The sequence below is a fragment of the Lactuca virosa genome, chromosome 6, assembly GCF_052849685.1.
Source record: "Lactuca virosa cultivar CGN04683 chromosome 6, Lactuca_virosa_CGN04683_v6, whole genome shotgun sequence".
In the NCBI taxonomy this organism is placed as follows: Eukaryota; Viridiplantae; Streptophyta; class Magnoliopsida; order Asterales; family Asteraceae; genus Lactuca; species Lactuca virosa.
The window spans coordinates 250,208,011-250,228,713 of NC_136431.1; the positions used below are offsets into that span (position 1 = coordinate 250,208,011).

The 20,703-nt window shown below is 37.5% G+C and overlaps 1 non-coding gene across 1 annotated transcript; it reads right to left on the reverse strand.

The window, feature by feature from the left end:
- Positions 1 to 13,463: 13,463 nt before the first annotated feature.
- On the reverse strand, positions 13,464 to 13,570 carry LOC145123066 (small nucleolar RNA R71). Its single transcript, XR_013714946.1, has one exon. It is a non-coding gene; the product is annotated as a small nucleolar RNA R71 (small nucleolar RNA).
- Between the last annotated feature and the right edge of the window lie 7,133 nt (positions 13,571 to 20,703).

Here is a 20,703-nt window from a genome sequence, read left to right on the forward strand (position 1 = left end):
CCATATCATTTGCTACACAGCTCACCACTGAGCAAAGAACACTATTCCTTGCTTAACCGGGAACCCTATCGCAACTAGAACTGGCTCTCTAGTTATCTTAGGATGATACCATGATGAATGGACTTCCCAATTAATCCTTAATCAAAAAATATCTTATCCGCGCCACCTGATGAGACGATCAAGGCCTCGCCGACCAACGGTAGTTTGCTCCACACTCACAACCTGACCTATCTTGGATTCTCCTGACCTCAAGTAAATTTGGCACTCCCACAAGATATACCAATCCAAATCCCCGACGTGGATACATTCTGATTGATTATTTCCCCACCTTGATTCATCTACATTCTGATAACCTCATAATCACTGGATTACCGAGCTATCCCACAGTCTTCCAACCCAACCACCACCACACCGAGCTTAATCGACTAAGGTCCCATGATCAAACGATATCGGGTGCCCACACCCCAAACTAGGTGAAGCACTTTACTACTCTCGACGAAATATTTATGTATCCATAGTACCTTCCTTTGATACTATTCCACATCCTTGTACAATCCCATTTGATGACAATGAACCCATAGACCCACAATCAGAACATATAGATGATCACGTCAATGCTCTACTTACTACCGAGTCAATCCGAGTCTGCTATAAACAATAATTCCAAAATCCAACAATATAGGATAATCGTACTGATATTGCAATATTTATACATACTTTTAGGCAATATTTGAATACATTTTGACTAATAATTTGGTTATTTGCATAGATAAATGATACTTATAAGATTAAATTGTATTTTGTAGCCAAAAGAAGTCATTTTGAAGAATAAGGACTGAAAATGACAAGAACCAGAACTTTGGAGGTTAAAAGCTTAAGAGATGAAAAATTCAACACAGAGGCGTACTCACGACGTGAGAAGCAAAGGTTCACGACGTGAGCATGTGATTCTAGAAGATAAACATCTGGAAGCAAAATAATTCATGTTAGATATGGATACATTCGAGCTCACGACGTGAGGAGGGCAAAATCAGAAGCTATAAATATCCTTGATCCTCACGATTTTGGGAGGTTGGCTGGCTAGAGGAGAGTTTCAGAAGTCGTTTTCCAGAAGTTTAGAGGATAGAAACTTGGTAACAGCTCCAAGGAAGAAGGAGAAAATCATAATTAGATTTCTAGTTTGGTATTTTACTATGCTTTCAATTATGAATTGTTTTTGTTTGATTGTTAGTATGAGTAGCTAAATCTAGTTGCTTCTGTTAGCTAGATAAAGTTGGAACTCATGGTTAGGTTATATTAATTGAGACTTTTCTAGTTGGTTAATGTCTTGTGTTTGATTGTTTATACCTAGCATGCTTAATTTGATACTAGATTGCTTTAACTCATATTTTGTGTAGTTTAGTGACCATTAATCTGCATGAATTTGATTACCTAGTAATTTAGTGAACATTAGATTATTAGAGCTAATATTGAACCAATCTTAGATAAGTAATTGAAGTATTGAATTTGGCCGTGTTGGAGAACTCATATTATGAACATAATTGTGTTTGTTAACTCAATCTTACATAACTCCAATATATTTAATAATTGATTATGTGTTAAAATATGTATAACCATGCATAGCTCTACATGACTTAATTTAATATTAGTAAATTTGGAATTGAATTGCTAACAATACATTAATTGGTAACCAACGAGAATTGTCATAATTAATAGTTAAACCATTAAGGGAAAGTGGATTCAAACTAACAGAAGTGTTCTTATTACTTGATTGAATTGTGTTTGAGAATTTAAGTTTGTCTAAACTTTGCAAAATTAGATAAAAACCATTTAATTTGCTAGAATTTTAGATTAATTTAATAGTAAGTAGATTAATTAATTAAAACCGTTCCCTGAGTTCGATACCCTACTTTTGTGCTATACTATACGCGAAAGGGTACACTGCCCTGGGTCGAATAGCTAGTAGATTAGGAGGTAAAATTAGGTGTAGCTGTTTTAGACGCATCACGTACCCACAAGCCAAGATATACCATAAATAGAACTTGACGATAGGTTGTCACTTCCACTGACCTCCAACCTGTACAGCTCAAAACCTTCGAAGCATCCCAACAATTGACGAGAAACAACCAACGGTCGAGAATGCACTGACAACAACCCAACAATCCAATTTCTACTAAACTAACCCACGTGGAAGTACACATAACAAATTCTGAAGTTGATTGACAGATCAACCACTGCTTATCGTAGACGATAGGTATCAATATATACCTTGAGTTGACAAATCCTTCAACAACCGATACTCAACCCGAGTGACCTAACCACCTCTTGATCAGTTCATCAGCATTCCCGAAAGGGACCACTAGCTACAACGAGCTCCTTGGCCAACAACGTCCTGCCATGAAAACAACTCATGTATTCCCGAGCACCTACATCTGATGTCAATCTGCTCTGCACCCTCGTATCAAACCAAAGTCTCTCATACTCGAACCGCCGGTCCTTATAACCCATTCTTCTAGAACCATGAACTTGAACAGATCGATGATCTTCCAAGTAGCATACCCAATTCTCCCTTTCTTGGGTTCAAACTATCACCCAAGAACCCCATGCATAATCGCCTCTATCATCAAGAACCCCATGCATATGCACAAGTAATAACTCTGATAGTCCATTCATAGCACTTGTTCTCTATCCAGGAACAAATGGATTACTATACACTTCGCATCTAAATCCCTAACCATCACTTCATCGCGAGAATCAATCATAAAACAAGATGCATGATCTTCACAGTCGAGATACACTGTAGATAATGAAAGTTTTCGTTCCCGATTCACTTCTTCTGATAACCTGGAACCACCTGCTAAAACACGCTCTAACTAAACTCAAAGAATGCATATCCTTATTCCTATCTTTTACAGTCTCTACGAAAATGACTCTCTTTCCACATATGAAATTTTCTCGAGGCGATCAAACCACAAGTATCCTTTCGTGCATCTTCACCTTTGTTGCACATACCGTAACCATCTAGTTTCCCTTATTGGGTCTTCCTCCAAGTTCTAAAATCATATGTTCGCTCTCTCTTTCCCCCAACACAAAAAACTGGAATAAAAGAATCGTTGTCATAGAAAACGACAACATAAGCCATCGACCGATCACTCATCCTCAGGCTGAAATCCTCAAGCCGCGCATCCTAATCGCTCCCTTCTTGAGTCCCGTGACTCCGACTAGCACTTCCTAAAGCAAGGCCCCCAATACCTCAAATCAACTACTCATATAGATCTGCATCATTCAACCCCAAACTGACATGGCCACTAAGGCCGAAACTGATGGGTTTTGAGCATTCTAACACTCCTATGGTGTACATGCAACCCTAGAAACCTTGGATCTATGTTTGACTAAGATACATGCAAATAATTATTTTTCCAAGGTTCTTATCCTAACTAGCAACTAGCATGGCATGGGGTACTTGAATCAAATAAAACTAGTAGAATTACTTACCTTGTAGTAGTAGTTGATTGCTTGGAGTTTGAGAGCCTAGCACCAATAATGTGGATGCCTCAAATGGAAGTCACAAATCACCACAAACTTGGAAACTTGAGAGAATAGTCACAAACTTCTTGAAATCGGCCCTCTTAGTTTACACACATCAACTAGTGCTATTTTAAGAACCAAAACCTCATTTATATAGTGTGGTGGATTAGGGTTACATCCATGTAAACCCTAATACCCATGTCTTTTCATTTCCATGAGATCCATGGGTTAAAGCTCCATGGAGTATCCATGGACTTTCCATGCAAGCCTAGCCCATTCCAAATAAGCATTAGCCCACACTATATAAATACAAGAGTCCATATTTAATTAGTCATACTTTTGATCTCTAAATTAATTCTAAATTAATTATAGATCAATACTAATTAAATAATATAATTTTATATTAATATATTAGGACTTATAATATATTAATAAATCATAACTTATACTATTCTCAAACGATTATCCATAAATTGTTTGGGTGAAGTGCAACCCAAATGGACCATGCCGGGTCGGGTCAAGTACATACCAAATATAGTTATAGACTTAGACACTATATCGAACAGTCTCCCACTTGGATAAGTCTAATAACTATAGTTGCAAGTATGACTTCAGGAACCGATCAGCAATCGTAGCTCTTTAAACTCTGTTGAACTATGAAGCTCCATTTTAGATAAGTGATCATATAATCCTCTGTTCTAGATATCAGCCGGACAAATACATGGAACATGGTCTTGCTTATTGTCCAACATTTGTTTCCTGATTTCTGATTTGTTTGACATAGAACTTAACTGAACACATCAATTTAGTTCTGACCGGGCCCGGTACATAGGTCAAAACAAAATCATCGAGGGGCCCAGATATCGCTTTTTAATCCTAGAAGGAACAGATAAACTTCGACTCATATGTTTGCTCTACTACTTGTTGAACTACACACAAAGGCACGGTTTATAACATCAAGTTACCAATGCGTTTTCGTGCAATCAATGCATGACCAACTCATAGGCAACAAATCATATCTCTAGGTTTGAAGACTTATATGATATTACCGTCTCACGATCACTCGAGATAAATTCCATGAAGTGATACAAGTGAGCGTGGGTTGAATCCAATACTCAGAACTTATGAGCACTCATGAGTGCTGTAGGCCCGCTTTGTCTAACATCTTAGACCTCTACAAGCCAACCCATGACAGTTTTGATTCATATCTACTTCCAACATATGACCGACTGTGGAGAGTTTGAATAATATGATATAAACCATAACATAATTATTCTGGAAGTCAAAACATGCAAAAAGAAATAATAGTGAACGATTGACAAGAGATAGCAACACTTTACTCATAAATAACAGCTTTTATTTATCATCAAATGTTAATTACATTTTACAAATTTCAAGATTATCTAACTACTAAAACTAATATCATCCTTCAGCCCTATGCTCCGAGCATGCTGGAGATGCTTAGCCCGAGTCAGTCCCTTCGTGAGGGGATCTGCTGGGTTCTCATCCGATGATAACCTCTTTGCCACGAGGATTCCTTCTTCTATTCGATGTCTGATGAAGTGATATTTTCTGTCAATGTGTCTGGATCTCCCATGATCTCTTGGTTCCTTGGCTAAGGCAACCGCACTATTGCTGTCACAGAAAATCTCGATTGGCTCCTTTATAGCTGGTACAACTCCAAGGTCTCCGATGAAGTTCTTTAGCCATATAGCCTCCTTTGCTGCCTCGCTTGCTGCTATATACTCTGATTCACAAGTGGAATCAGCCACTGTCTCCTGCTTGGAACTTTTCCAAGTAATTGCCCCTCCGTTTAGAGTAAAGACCCAGCCCGACTGAGAGCGGAAATTATCCCTGTCAGTCTGAAAGCTAGCATCACTGTACCCTACAACTCTCAAGTCCTCACTGCCACCGAGGGTAAGGACCCAGTCCTTAGTCCTCCGTAGGTACTTGAGGATATTCTTTACCGAAGTCCAGTGTGACTTGCCAGGGTTCCCCTTATACCTGCTAACCATGCTCAAAGAAAAGGCTACATTAGGTCGAGTACACGTCATAGCATACATGATCGATCCTACAGCTGAAGCATAAGGTATTCGACTCATTTCTGCTATCTCAGCCTCAGTACTAGGGCTTTGTGTCTTACTAAATCTGGCATTACTCTGGATGGGTAACTCTCCTTTCTTGGAGTTATGCATGTTGAACCTTTTCAACACTTTCTCCACATAGGTGCTTTGACTAAGTCCAATTAGTCTTTTACTCCTGTTTCTCAAAATCCTTATCCCTAGGACATAGGCAGCTTCTCCAAGGTCCTTCATAGCGAAACACTTCCCAAGCCAGGACTTTACTTCCTGCAGGGTTGGGATGTCATTTCCTATGAGTAGTATGTCATCCACATACAGTACCAAAAAGCTGACTATACTCCCACTAGCCTTGATATAGACACAAGATTCATCTTCACTCCTTGAAAAGCCAAATTCTTTGACGTTCTCATCAAAGCAAAGATTCCATCTGCGAGGTGCCTGTTTTAATCCATAAATGGATTTCTCGAGCTTACACACTCTACTGGGGTACTCTGTACTGACAAAACCCTCTGGATGAACCATGTAAACATCTTCAGCCAACTTTCCATTAAGGAAAGCGGTTTTGACATCCATTTGACATATTTCATAATCATGAAATGCAGCAATGGCTAACAGAATCCTAATAGACTTAATCTTGGCCACTGGTGAAAAGGTCTCATCATAATCAACTCCCGGAGTTTGAGAATAACCCTTTGCAACCAGTCGTGCCTTATAAGTGTGTACATTACCATCCATGTCGGTCTTCTTCTTGAAGATCCATTTGCACCCAACTATCTTACGATCAGGTACAATGTCAACCAAGTTCCAAACTTGATTGTCATACATGGACTGTTATTGGAAGACATCTGAGAGAGAAGGAGCTAGTAGGGTTTGAGCCAGAAGCATTGTTATTGGAAGACATCTGAAAAGAATAGGGAATAGATTAGATTAGATATAGAGATAGTCCTTAACAAAACACCCAAATGTAATATTAAGGCTAGGACCCAACACAATATTTTATAACTTAGAAGAGGGATGCCGTAATCTAAGCTATAAGATATTTGAAGGTAGGTGAATGACGATTCACCAATTTCCACCATGAAAAACGAAATATTTAATTAGGTTTTAATTGGTTTAGAAACTCCTAGATTCTTTGAGATTAATTGAACATTCTTCAATGGCATGTTTCAATCTCGAGTGTGCCCTTCAAGTTTTGTGACTGGGATGCCGAGGATCACAAAACAAGGTGTGAAGTAACCATGCAAATTACTTGGTACCCTTAATGTATTACCCCTCAATCGATGTGCCGGTTAACCACACACGCTCCATCGATACTATGATAAACATTAAGTCACCCTTTACCTACCTTGTTAAGTTCAAGTTAGTGTGCCGGTTAACCACACACGCTCCACTAACGACTTAAACAAAGTGTAAAGTGTAATTTCATGGATTAGCACCTTATTCACATTTTCCTAAAATAACTAAGATTGGGAATTCAATAAAGTTTAGTTACTTTAGTATTATCATTATACTTTTAATGAGAATTTATAAGTCCTTGTCCTACCCGTTCGGCTAACGACCCTCCACCGATCAAGGAAGCGGTGGGTGAGAGTGGACACCCATTAAGTTGCCATTTTATAGGCAACAACCTTATACCCCCCTTATAGACCGGTTTCGTGAATGAGGCGTACTAGCGGTAAGACGACTTGATCTTATACATATATAAATATTATTAAACTTATAATATTATAAAGTATAAGGGTTGAATTTTGACTTTTAAAATTCTAGGGGTTGGAACTAAAGTTTTTAGTATGACTTTACATGTTCCAAAACTTGAGGGCAAGTTTTGTAAACTTTCAAAACTTTTCATTTCTCATAACTTATGAGTTAATGGTTATTAAAAATGAAGACTCTTCATTTTTTGTAACCTATGTGTTCTTTTAATGGTTATTTATAAATGTGACTTTTGGTTATCCATAACTTAAGAACTAGTTATGGACTCCATTAAAACACATAAAGATCAAGAATTAATCTAATCAATTATTAGCAAATAATTTCTATGATCTTCTAAACTCATATGTTTATGAGTGTTCATATCAAAAATTTCAAGAATCGTAAGTACATATACAAAACTTGAAATTTTGATACGAGCTTTTGAACAAAACTTCGATTTTTCAAGTTTTTTTTTTTTTTGCATCAAGTATCAAATAAACAAACCAGGCTCTGATACCACTGATGGGTTTTGAGCATTCTAACACTCCTATGGTGTACATGCAACCCTAGAAACCTTGGATCTATGTTTGACTAAGATACATGTAAATAATTATTTTTCCAAGGTTCTTATCCTATCTAGCATGGCATGGGGAACTTGAATCAAATAAAGCTAGTAGAATTACTTACCTTGTAGTTGTAGTTGATTGCTTGGAGTTTTAGAGCCTAGCACCAATAGTGTGGATGCCTCAAATGGAAATCACAAATCACCACAAACTTGGAAACTTGAGAGAATAGTCACAAACTTCTTAAAATCGGCCCTCTTGGTTTACACACATCAACTAGTCCAATTTCAAGAACCAAAGCCTCCTTTATATAGTGTGGTGGATTAGGGTTACATCCATGTAAACCCTAATACCCATGTCTTTTTATTTCCATGAGATCCATGGGTTAAAGCTCCATGGAGTATCCATGGACTTTCCATGCAAGCCTAGCCCATTCCAAATAAGCATTAGCCCACACTATATAAATACAAGAGCCCATATTTAATTAGTCATACTTTTGATCTCTAAATTAATTCTAAATTAATTATAGATCAATAATAATTAAATAATATGATTTTATATTATTATATTAGGACTTATAATATATTAATTAATCATAACTTATACTATTCTCAAACGATTATCCATAAATTGTTCGGGTGAAGTGCAACCCAAATGGACCATGCCGGGTCGGGTCAAGTACATACCAAATATAGTTATGGACTTAGACACTATATCCAACAGAAACATTCACCAGACCCATCTTCTTCCTGGACAGCCATAACCGAAAAGCTAATAAATACCAAAATGTTGCAACAGATTCATGGTGACAAACCATGTTCCTACCCTCAACCAACTCCTTCAATTTTCTGAGACTTTCCTTATATGCCCGTTCTTTCTTCCCCCCAACACAGAAAACTGGAAGAACATAATCGTCGTCATAGAAAATGACATCATAACTCATCAGTCGATCACTCATCCTCAGCCTCAAATCCTTAAGCCACTCATCCTAATCGCTCCCTTCTTGAGTCCCGCGACTCTGACTGGCACTTCCTCAAGCAAGGCCCCCAACACCTTGAAATCAACTACTCATCTAGATCTGCACCATTCAACCCCAAACTAACATGGTCACTAAGGCCCAAACAATCACCAGGCCCGTCTTCTTCCCATACAGCCATAACCGAAAAGATAATAAATACCAAAATGATGCGATGGATTCATGGTGCCAAACCATGTTCCTACACTCAACCAACTCCTTAATTCAAGTTCAGATCCTGCGTTTTCAGTAGTAGGGGCCCAATACTACCTACCACACCTATTCGTACTTTCTTTAGAAGCATACTAAATCCTCTAAGTCACTTCATCATAATGATACCTTCCAAAATCTGCAAAACAACGCACCTCTCGTAGTAAAGCGCTTCCTAGGCCCTTCTAGGATTCCCACCTCACCTTGCCATCAGCTGCTGAAGGACTCCCATCAATGTCAACTAACTGCTTCACGAATATAATTACATGCAACAAAACTTAAATAATCCTTCGACTAAAAGACCCAACCCTAAAACGGTTAGACTCAGACGATAGCTGCGCAATAAGGCCTGATCAATCACTCTGATATTATTTAACCTTTCCAGCATGTAACTTAACATATTAATGCAATAATTAACATACATCACTATGAGTTCCACAAAGCACAAATCAAGCAACATTCGAGCATCTAAACTAAAAGCATTGCATAATCAGGCAATCTTATCTCAAAAGCTCCTAAAGATCTCTAGTCACTAGCATGCATCACTAGCAACTCACACAACAGGAATAAAGGCATCTCTCCTAATCAGGCATCCTACCATGCAACACTGAGCAAATCCTTAGCCCTAATCTAGCATGCAATTCTCATATACTCATATTAAACATCAATCATAAAACACATATGGGTATTTTGGGAAATACTTACTGGAGCTCGGCTGATTTTACACATCACACTCCCTTTTATCTTAAAAACCCTTTTAGAAATCATTTTATTTTAGAAAATTTTACCAATTCCTCAGTTTGAGTTCAGGCACACCCAAGAATATTCCTGAATCCCTCAAACCAAGGCTTTGATACCAACTTGTAACGCCCAAACTTTCAACCCAAAAGTTTCAATTAAAAATTTAAGTGTTTATTCAATTTACAACTACGAACATCTTAGATAAAACCATTTAACTCAAAACATTTATCAAAGTATCGTCAAAAGTTATCATGTGTACAAATCTCCCATGGATGTGATGCAATAGAGTCGTGCCCCACCTTTGATATAAGAAAACATAAAAGCATTTAAACCACAAATCGTAAGCACAAAGTTTAGTGAGTTCCCCAAAATATCACATACCACACAACACAAATAACAATTATGGGTTATCAGCTACCCTGGAGACTACCCGAAGTCTCATTGGGTAAACAGCACGCCCTATGGGTTATCAACAACCCTAGAGACTACCCGAAGTCTCAGTACACACAATAACATATATCACAGTAATAGAAAATAACACCCAGCTGCTCAATGCGTATATACTACCACACAGGCAAGTATAGTGAGAAGACTCATCTCGCAAAGAAGATTGGTAGAACTCACACCCGAACTTCTGGAATTAGACTCCGCCTATTAATCACACCAAATAACCCTAATTAACAATTAAGGTAATTTTTCATACTCAACTAATCCCAAGCCAAGTCTAATCCACATGTTGAGAAAAAGACCATTTTTACCCTCCCAAGACCAAAACCCTCACAAATTGACCAAAAGGCACACATGGTCAAAAAGTCAAAGAAAGTCAAAGGTCAACATTATGACCTTATGTGCGCTGTACTCAACTCTATATTGGGCGTAGAGCACAGCATCAAAAATACGGTCTCCTAGCTGACTACGCTGGGCGTAGGCAAAATTATGCTCAACGTATTGGGCCAAAACTCAAATCCCACTTTTAAGCTCTTAATAATTAAGACACTTTGCCTTATCCTCAGATCTAACCCTAAACGACATTCTAATCCATAAAGTCTCCAAATTTATGCCTTTGCATCGCTAAAGAGATTTTAATCCCAAAACCCTAACTGCTAACATCACCAAAAACTCCATGAATCAGGCTTGGATGAAAGAAAAGGTCTAAGCTTGCATTTTTATGACACCATGCACTCTAAAACGTCTGAAAGGATGGATCAAATGGTCTGGAGTAACCGATTATCACAAATACCAAGGTTTTGGGACAAAATAAACACAAACATATGCTTAAACAAGATCTAGCAAAGAAAGCCTCAAGGTATGAACTTTATACCTTCTGGAGATGAACAATGAGATGTAAATTTTGGATCCACAAGCTTGAGCGCAGCCACTTCTTCAATGATCTTCCTTCACCACCAAGAACACTAAAAAATCACTCAAAGGCTTCAAAACTCACACTCAAGAGCTAGGTTTTCGATATTAGGGCTAAGAGGGAGGGAGGCTGATGATAAGAAGGTCCAAGGGGGAATAACATGCTTAAATAGGGGACACAACACAAAAATTTAGGGTTTGGTAATAGCAAGAGTACGCCCAACACACTCACGTGTACGCCCAAAGTATTCAACCTCCGTCGTGATCCTTTTTAGAGACTTACGCCTGGCGTACACTTCGTGTACGCCCAACGTACTGCCAGACTCCCGTTTTCTAGCCTAACTTCAAACAACCATAACTTCTTCCTTTCAACTCTGTTTTCGATGATTTTTATATCCACATAAAGGTATTGTTGAGCTCTATAATTCTATATTGAAACTTATGACTAAATACATCTCGAACTAAAATCCTTAATTTATACAAGAAGCCTGAAACATAACCTTTCCCATTTTACACCTCAACTTCCATTGAACAATCTAAGGTCTAGATAACTTATCCAACATCATACACCTCCAATTGATTCTAAACTCCATACCATAGAATCCCAAGTACTTTACATGGTCGTATTACGGTCCTAAAATCCAGAATTAAGAAACGTCCTCAAACAGGATTTTACACTAGTGTTGATAAATCAAAACCTTACATGTTTTAGTTCTAGTCTTTGATTGCGTTGATATAAGTTCCGTGTAGATGATTATTATATTTGCATGAACTTGATTACCTAGTGGTTTATGATCATTAAATTTCTAGAGCTAGGGTTGGAAAAATATTAGATTAAGTAATTAAAGTTAGTAACTTTAATTGTGTTAGAGAGCATAATTTATCCATAATTTGTGATTGGTTGCTTGACTTGATCATAGAAAAGTAACTATTAGATTTATCATACATAACCAAGTTTATCTTAATATCGATTTCGTGTTTACTTGTACTTCATCATAACATAGTAGGTCATAAATTGGTAACAACTTCGAATTTGATCATAATAACTAGTTGTATAATAATTTGGTAACCATCAATAGTAATTTAATAAGAAATCAACCATAGGAAAAAGGGGAATTCGTATCTAACGAAAGTACTCTTTAATATTGAATTTGAATAGTTTTCTTTGCTTAGTTTAATAGTGATATTTGGTAATTGTTTAATTTAAGTTCTTCTGATCTTGCAAAATTAGTAAAACCCAATTTAAAGTTTGTTTCTTAATTTAACTTTTAGTAATTGTTTTATTAGTTAAATTATATTCCCTGTGTTCACACCCGACTTACCTAAACTACTCTATAATCCGACTAGGTACACTGCCTATAGGTGCATAAATTAGTTAAGTTGGTTAGGTTTATAAATTTAAAAGTTGATAGGTATATTTTTTCACATCAAGTTTTTGGTGTCGTTGCCAGGAAACGACTTATTTGATTTTTAATTTAATTATTTTTATTTATTTGATCCTTTTTGGGGGTAAAAATCGCAAAAGTTATTTTTCTTCATTGTTTAAAATTTTCTATTTATTTAGTAGCCACGTCGTGGGCAAGAATGGCCACGCCGTGGTCACCGTTTGTGTAGGTTTTAGTTTTTGTTTAGTTCGTTTTTATGGGGTTTTTTTTTTGCTTTGTTTTCAGTAATTTATGACTAGAGGATCTGGAAATCCAATAGGTCCACCACTTCAAGATCCAGAATCATCATTCCATAAAAAGAAAGATAAGAAGGTTGACGAATCGAGTAGCACTTTTCAATCAGAGACGTTCGAGCACTTTGAGAAAACTCCTAATGAGAAGGGCAGAGGGAATAGACTAGAAATAGAGAGAAAATCAAAAGAAGACATAAAAAGAAAGTAAGAAGAGATGGCATACATAACAACGATGACAATGGAGGAATACAAAAAGAAGATGCGTAATGACAATGATCCTAGTCTAGTTCCACCCACGATTCTAGTTGCAACTAATTTTGAGCTCAAATGCTATATCCTCTCGATGCTCAAGGATATACCATTTCCGGGAAAGATTATGATGATGCTTTCAAGCACATCGATGAATTTTTGGACATTGCAAATTATTTCAATGTTCCAAATGTTTCAAGAGATGCAGTTTTACTAAGAATACTTCCCGTGACATTTACTGGAGATGCAAAATTATGGTTGAATTCGTTAGCATCTGGAACAATTAGAACTTGGGTCGATCTTCGTGAAGAATTCATAGAGCAATTTATTCATCCTTCAAAGATAGCCAACTCAAAAAGAAGATTGCTAACTTCCAACAAGAAATTGGAGAATCTTAATATGAAGCTTGGGATAGATACAAGGGATTACTTAAAAATTGCGCTCAACACTGTGCAAGAGGTTTATATCTTCTATTATGGGGTGAATGTTACTGTTGGATTGGATGTCTAAGCCCATAACTATTATTGGTATATACTTGAACCGAGAGTAGCATGGTCCATTTGGGTTACATATCATCAGGACAATTTGTTAGGATAGACTCTTGAGAGAAGGTTATGTATGATTTATTAATATATTGTGAGGTCTAATATATTAATATGAAATCATATGTTTTAATTAGTATTGATCAAGAATTAATTTGGAATTAATTTACTAATCAAAAGAGACTAATTAAATATATGGGGACTAATTATGGTAATTAGTTATATTTATATGTGTTGGGCTTATGATCCATGTTGGACCAAGTTTATGTATGGATACATAAAGAGTTAGACCACATGAACCATGGATCATAAAACCCATGGATATGGATTTGGGTTATACCCATGACCCTTGGAATCCTATATATAAATAGGTGAGTACATAGCCAAAAACGTAACAAAATGTATTCTTGGAGTATATGGACGGTTTTGGTGTGTATGAATTCTCTCTAAAGTTTCATCCTTTGTCCATGATGTGTTGTGACTTCATTTGAGGCTTCCACACTATTGGGGCTAAGCTCTTAAGGCCAAATACATCAAGACTTTAAGCTACATAAAAGGTATGTTACTCTAACTAGTATCTTATATGGTATATGACAATTGCATGCTAGTTATAGGATCAATGTCTTGGAAACCCTTTGCATGTATAATCATTGAAAACATAGATCCAAGGTATTTAGGGTTGTATGTGCACCATAGGATGTTGTAGTATACAAAACCCATCAGTGGTATCAGAGCCAAGGCTTGTTTTTCAATTATACTTGATGCAATTGCTGAAAAAAATCGATTTTCTAGTTGTCTGGACTGTGGACTCGGCAAGTCTACTGATGGACTCATCGAGTCCATGAAGAAATTCATCATACTCGTCGAGTAGGTTCATACACTCGACGAGTAGGAGGCCCAGAGTGCAGATTTTCGACTTTTAAGGCTGGAATTGAACTATGAACATTACCCTAAGCTGTTTTTGAACTTATAAACCTGTTTTTGATGTGGTAATGATCATTCTAATCCAATTCAAAAGATAATTGTCAATAGATTCATGTTTTGTATTAGTTTAATGGTTAGGCTAATTACATGAAAATTGTTTGATTTGAATTGTCTTGTTCATATGAGTTTAATCTAGATCATAGTTTTTCTTGACATGTTTGTTTGTTTATTAGATGATCTAAATGACCTTTAATGGATTCCATAACTTGTCCTCAAGTTATGGAAAACCAAAATTTTTTTGTGTTAAATCTTCATTAAAGCCATAGGTTACACAACTTGAAGAGTCATTTTCTCATAAATAGTTTTATGAACTCCATAACTTGTCCTCAAGTTATGGATGTTCAAGAGTTTCTTCATTAAAGTCTTTAAAACCTATACTAAACTCATATGTTATGGATTCCAAAAGTTTTTGAATTGTTCAAAACTTGCCCTCAAGTTTTGGAATTTGTAAAGTCCCCCCCCCCCCATGAATACTTTAATTCCAAGTTAAACCCTTACAATTTTAATAGTTAAAATTCAACCCTTATACTATTATAATATTTTAGGTTTAATATTTATATATATATATATATATATATATATATATATATATATATATAAGAGTAAGTCAGTCTTACCGTTAGTAGGCCTCATTCACGAAGCCGGTCTATAAGGGGGTATAAGGTTATTGCCTATAAAATGGCAGTTTAATGGGTGTCCACTCTCACTCACCGCTTCCTTGACTGGTGGAGGGTCGTTAGCCGAACGGGTACGACAAGGACTATAACTTTCATTAAAAGTATAATTATAAATACTAAGTAACTAAACACTTATAAATTCCCAATCTTAGTTACTTAGGAAAATGTGAATTTGGTGCTAACCCATTTGTACCTTACCAAGTCGTTAGTGGAGCGTGTGTGGTTAACCAGCACACTAACATGGACTAGTAAGTGTGGCAAAGGGTAACTTAATGTTTATCATAGATCGGTGGAGCACGTGTGGTTAACCGGCACATCGATTAGGTGATAAAGTTAAGGGTACCAAGTTAATTTGCATGGTTATTTACACCTTGTTTGTGATCCTCGGCATCCCACTCACAAACTTCAGAGGGCATAATCGACATTTAAACATGCCATTGAAAAGTTCAATGGATCTCACAGGATCTAGGAGTTTCAAGTCACATATGACCTAAAATTCTTTTTCGTTTCTCGTGGTTTAATTGGTAAATCGTCATTTACCTACCTTCAAATATTTTATAGCTTGGATTACGGCATCCCTCTTCCAAGTTATAAAATATTGTGTTGGGTCCTAGCCTTATTATTTCATATTGGGTGTTATATTTGATGGGTTTTGAGCATTCTAACACTCCTATGGTGTACATGCAACCCTAGAAACCTTGGATCTATGTTTGACTAAGATACATGCAAATAATTATTTTTCCAAGGTTCTTATCCTAACTAGCAACTAGCATGGTATGGGGTACTTGAATCAAATAAAACTAGTAGAATTACTTACCTTGTAGTAGTAGTTGATTGCTTGGAGTTTGAGAGCCTAGCACCAATAATGTGGATGCCTCAAATGGAAATCACAAATCACCACAAACTTGGAAACTTGAGAGAATAGTCACAAACTTCTTGAAATCGGCCCTCTTAGTTTACACACATCAACTAGTGCTATTTCAAGAACCAAAACCTCATTTATATAGTGTGGTGGATTAGGGTTACATCCATGTAAACCCTAATACCCATGTCTTTTCATTTCCATGAGATCCATGGGTTAAAGCTCCATGGAGTATCCATGGACTTTCCATGCAAGCCTAGCCCATTCCAAATAAGCATTAGCCCACACTATATAAATACAAGAGTCCATATTTAATTAGTCATACTTTTGATCTCTAAATTAATTCTAAATTAATTATAGATCAATACTAATTAAATAATATAATTTTATATTAATATATTAGGACTTATAATATATTAATAAATCATAACTTATACTATTCTCAAACGATTATCCATAAATTGTTTGGGTGAAGTGCAACCCAAATGGACCATGCCGGGTCGGGTCAAGTACATACCAAATATAGTTATAGACTTAGACACTATATCGAACAGTCTCCCACTTGGATAAGTCTAATAACTATAGTTGCAAGTATGACTTCAGGAACCGATCAGCAATCGTAGCTCTTAAAACTCTGTTGAACTATGAAGTGCCATTTTAGATAAGTGATCATATAATCCTCTGTTCTAGATATCAGCCGGTCAAATACATGGAACATGGTCTTGCTTATTGTCCAGCATTTGTTTCCCGATTTCCGATTTGTTTGACATAGAACTTAACTGAACACATCAATTTAGTTCTGACCGGGCCCGGTACGTAGGTCAAAACAAAATCATCGAGGGGCCCAGATATCGCTTCTAATTCTAGAAGGAACAGATAAACTTCGACTCATATGTTTGCTCTACTACTTGTTGAATTACACACAAAAGCACGGTTTATAACATCGAGTTACCAATGCGTTTTCGTGCAATCAATGCATAACCAACTCATAGGCAACAAATCATATCTCTAGGTTTGAAGACTTATATGATATTACCGTCTCACGATCACTCGAGATAAATTCCATGAAGTGATACAAGTGAGCATGGGTTGAATCCAATACTCAGAACTCATGAGCACTCATGAGTGTTGTAGCCTCGCTTTGTCTAACATCTTAGACCTCTACAAGCCAACCCATGACAGTCTTGATTCATATCTACTTCCAACATATGACCGACTGTGGAGAGTTTGAATAATATGATATAAACCATAACATAATTATTCTGGAAGTCAAAACATGCAAAAAGAAATAATAGTAAACGATTGACAAGAGATAGCAACACTTTACTCATAAATAACAGCTTTTATTTATCATCAAATGTCAATTACATTTTACAAATTTCAAGATTATCTAACTACTAAAACTAATATCATCCTTCAGCCCTATGCTCCGAGCATGCTGGAGATGCTTAGCCCGAGTCATACCCTTCGTGAGGGGATCTGCTGGGTTCTCATCCGATGATACCCTCTTTGCCACGAGGATTCCTTCTTTTATTTGATGTCTGATGAAGTGATATTTTCTGTCAATATGTCTGGATCTCCCATGATCTCTTGGTTCCTTGGCTAAGGCAACCGCACTATTGCTGTCACAGAAAATCTCCATTAGCTCCTTTATAGCTGGTACAACTCCAAGGTCTCCGATGAAGTTCTTTAGCCATATAGCCTCCTTTGCTGCCTCGCTTGCTGCTAAATACTCTGATTCACAAGTGGAATCAGCCACTGTCTCCTGCTTGGAACTTTTCCAAGTAATTGCCCCTCCGTTTAGAGTACAGACCCAGCCCGACTGAGAGCGGAAATTATCCCTGTCAGTCTGAAAGCTAGCATCACTGTACCCTACAACTCTCAAGTCCTCACTGCCACCGAGGGTAAGGACCCAGTCCTTAGTCCTCCGTAGGTACTTGAGGATATTCTTTACTGCAGTCCAGTGTGCCTTGCCAGGGTTCCCCTGATACCTGCTAACCATGCTCAAAGCAAAGGCTACATCAGGTCGAGTACACGTCATAGCATACATGATCGATCCTACAGCTGAAGCATAAGGTATTCGACTCATTTCTGCTATCTGAGCCTCAGTACTAGGGCTTTGTGTCTTACTCAATCTGGCGTTACTCTGGATGGGTAACTCTCCTTTCTTGGAGTTATGCATGTTGAACCTTTTCAACACTTTGTCCACATAGGTGCTTTGACTAAGTCCAATTAGTCTTTTACTCCTGTTTCTCAAAATCCTTATCCCTAGGATATAGGCAGCTTCTCCAAGGTCCTTCATAGCGAAACACTTCCCAAGCCAGGACTTTACTTCCTGCAGGGTTGGGATGTCATTTCCTATGAGTAGTATGTCATCCACATACAGTACCAAAAAGCTGACTATACTCCTACTAGCCTTGATATAGACACAAGATTCATCTTCACTCCTTGAAAAGCCAAATTCTTTGACTTTCTCATCAAAGCAAAGATTCCATCTGCGAGGTGCCTGTTTTAATCCATAAATGGATTTCTCGAGCTTACACACTCTACTGGGGTACTCTGTACTGACAAAACCCTCTGGCTGAACCATGTAAACATCTTCAGCCAAGTTTCCATTAAGGAAAGCGGTTTTGACATCCATTTGCCATATTTCATAATCATGAAATGCAGCAATGGCTAACAGAACCCTAATAGACTTAATCTTGGCCACTGGTGAAAAGGTCTCATCATAATCAACTCCCGGAGTTTGAGAATAACCCTTTGGAACCAGTCGTGCCTTATAAGTGTGTACATTACCATCCATGTCCGTCTTCTTCTTGAAGATCCATTTGCACCCAACTATCTTACGATCAGGTACAATGTCAACCAAGTTCCAAACTTGATTGCCATACATGGACTGTATCTCGCTATCCATAGCCTCTTTCCATTTAGCAGCCTCAGGGCCTGCCATGGCTTCCGTGTAGCTGTTAGGATCATCCAGATTTACCAGTGTGTTATCACTGATAAGTGTCTCACCTTCTGCAGTAATATGAAAACCATAATAATGCTCAGGTGCATTCCTAACTCTAGTGGAACGCCTCAGAGGTATAGATTCTTCAGTCGGCTCAACAGGAGTTTCCTCCTCAAGTTGAGGGCTAGGATTTGAGGTTCCTTCACCACTTGACTCTTGAATTTCCTCAAGGTCAATTTGCCTCCCACTGTCTCCTTGGCTCATGAATTCTCTCTCTCGAAAGAATCCTCTTCTTGCTACAAAGACCACATTATCACTGGGTCTGTAGAAGATGTAACCAAAGGATTTCTGTGGGTAGCCGATGAAAATACACCTTTCGCTTCGGGGTTCGAGCTTATCGTGAGTCTCACGTCTCACGAAAGCCTCGCAACCCCAAATCTTGATGTGGTCTAGATTGGGAATTTTTCCAGTCCACACCTCGTGAGGTGTTTTGGCAACCTTCTTTGTAGGGACTAGATTAAGGATATGGGCGGCGGTCTCTAAGGCATACCCCCAAAATGAGATTGGTAGCGAAGCTCGACTCATCATGGAACGAACCATGTCCAACAAGGTCCGATTGCGCCTCTCAGCTACACCATTCAACTGTGGTGTCCTAGGAGGTGTCAATTGTGAGACAATCCCACATTCCTTAAGATAGTCAAGGAACTCAGTACTAAGATACTCACCACCACGATCGGATCGAAGCATCTTAATGTTCCTGCCCAACTGATTCTCCACTTCTTGCTTAAACTCTTTGAATTTCTCAAAGGTTTCTGACTTATGCTTGATTAGGTAGACATATCCATATCTACTAAAATCATCAGTAAAAGTCACATAGAACCGATTAGCATCTCTTGTGGTGGTTCTGAAGGGTCCACACACATCTGTGTGTATGAGGTCCAATAAACCTTCACCCCTAGCACAAGTGCCAGTAAAAGGTGACTTTGTCATTTTACCAAGCAAACAAGATTCACAACTATCATCTGACTTTAGGTCAAATGACTCCAAGACTCCATCCTTTTGGAGTTGGCCTATGCGTTTCTTGCTTACATGTCCAAGACGACAATGCCATAAGGATGCTTTATCTAAGCTAGTGGAAGAGTTAATACACAATACATTATTTCCTAGACTATCTACAACAGATACAGTTTCATACACGCCATCACAAGGTAATGCTTTAAAATAAAGAACATTATTAAAGAAAGCATCAATACTACCATTATTATTATCAAAATAGAAGGTAAAACCTTGTTTATACAATGCATAAAAGGAAATAACATTTCTTGCCATTTCTGGCGAATAATAACATTTATTCAAATCTAATGTAAACCCACTATTTAGCACTAAGGAATAAACTCCTATCTTGGTGACAGGTGAAGCTTTCCTGTTTCCCATGATCAAGTTTATCTTTCCCTGCTCCACATTCTCACTTCTTTTTAGTCCCTGCAAATCACAACATATGTGAATACCACAACCTGTATCAAGGACCCAAGACTTAGAATGAGGTGAGTTATTAGACAATATAGTGTATAT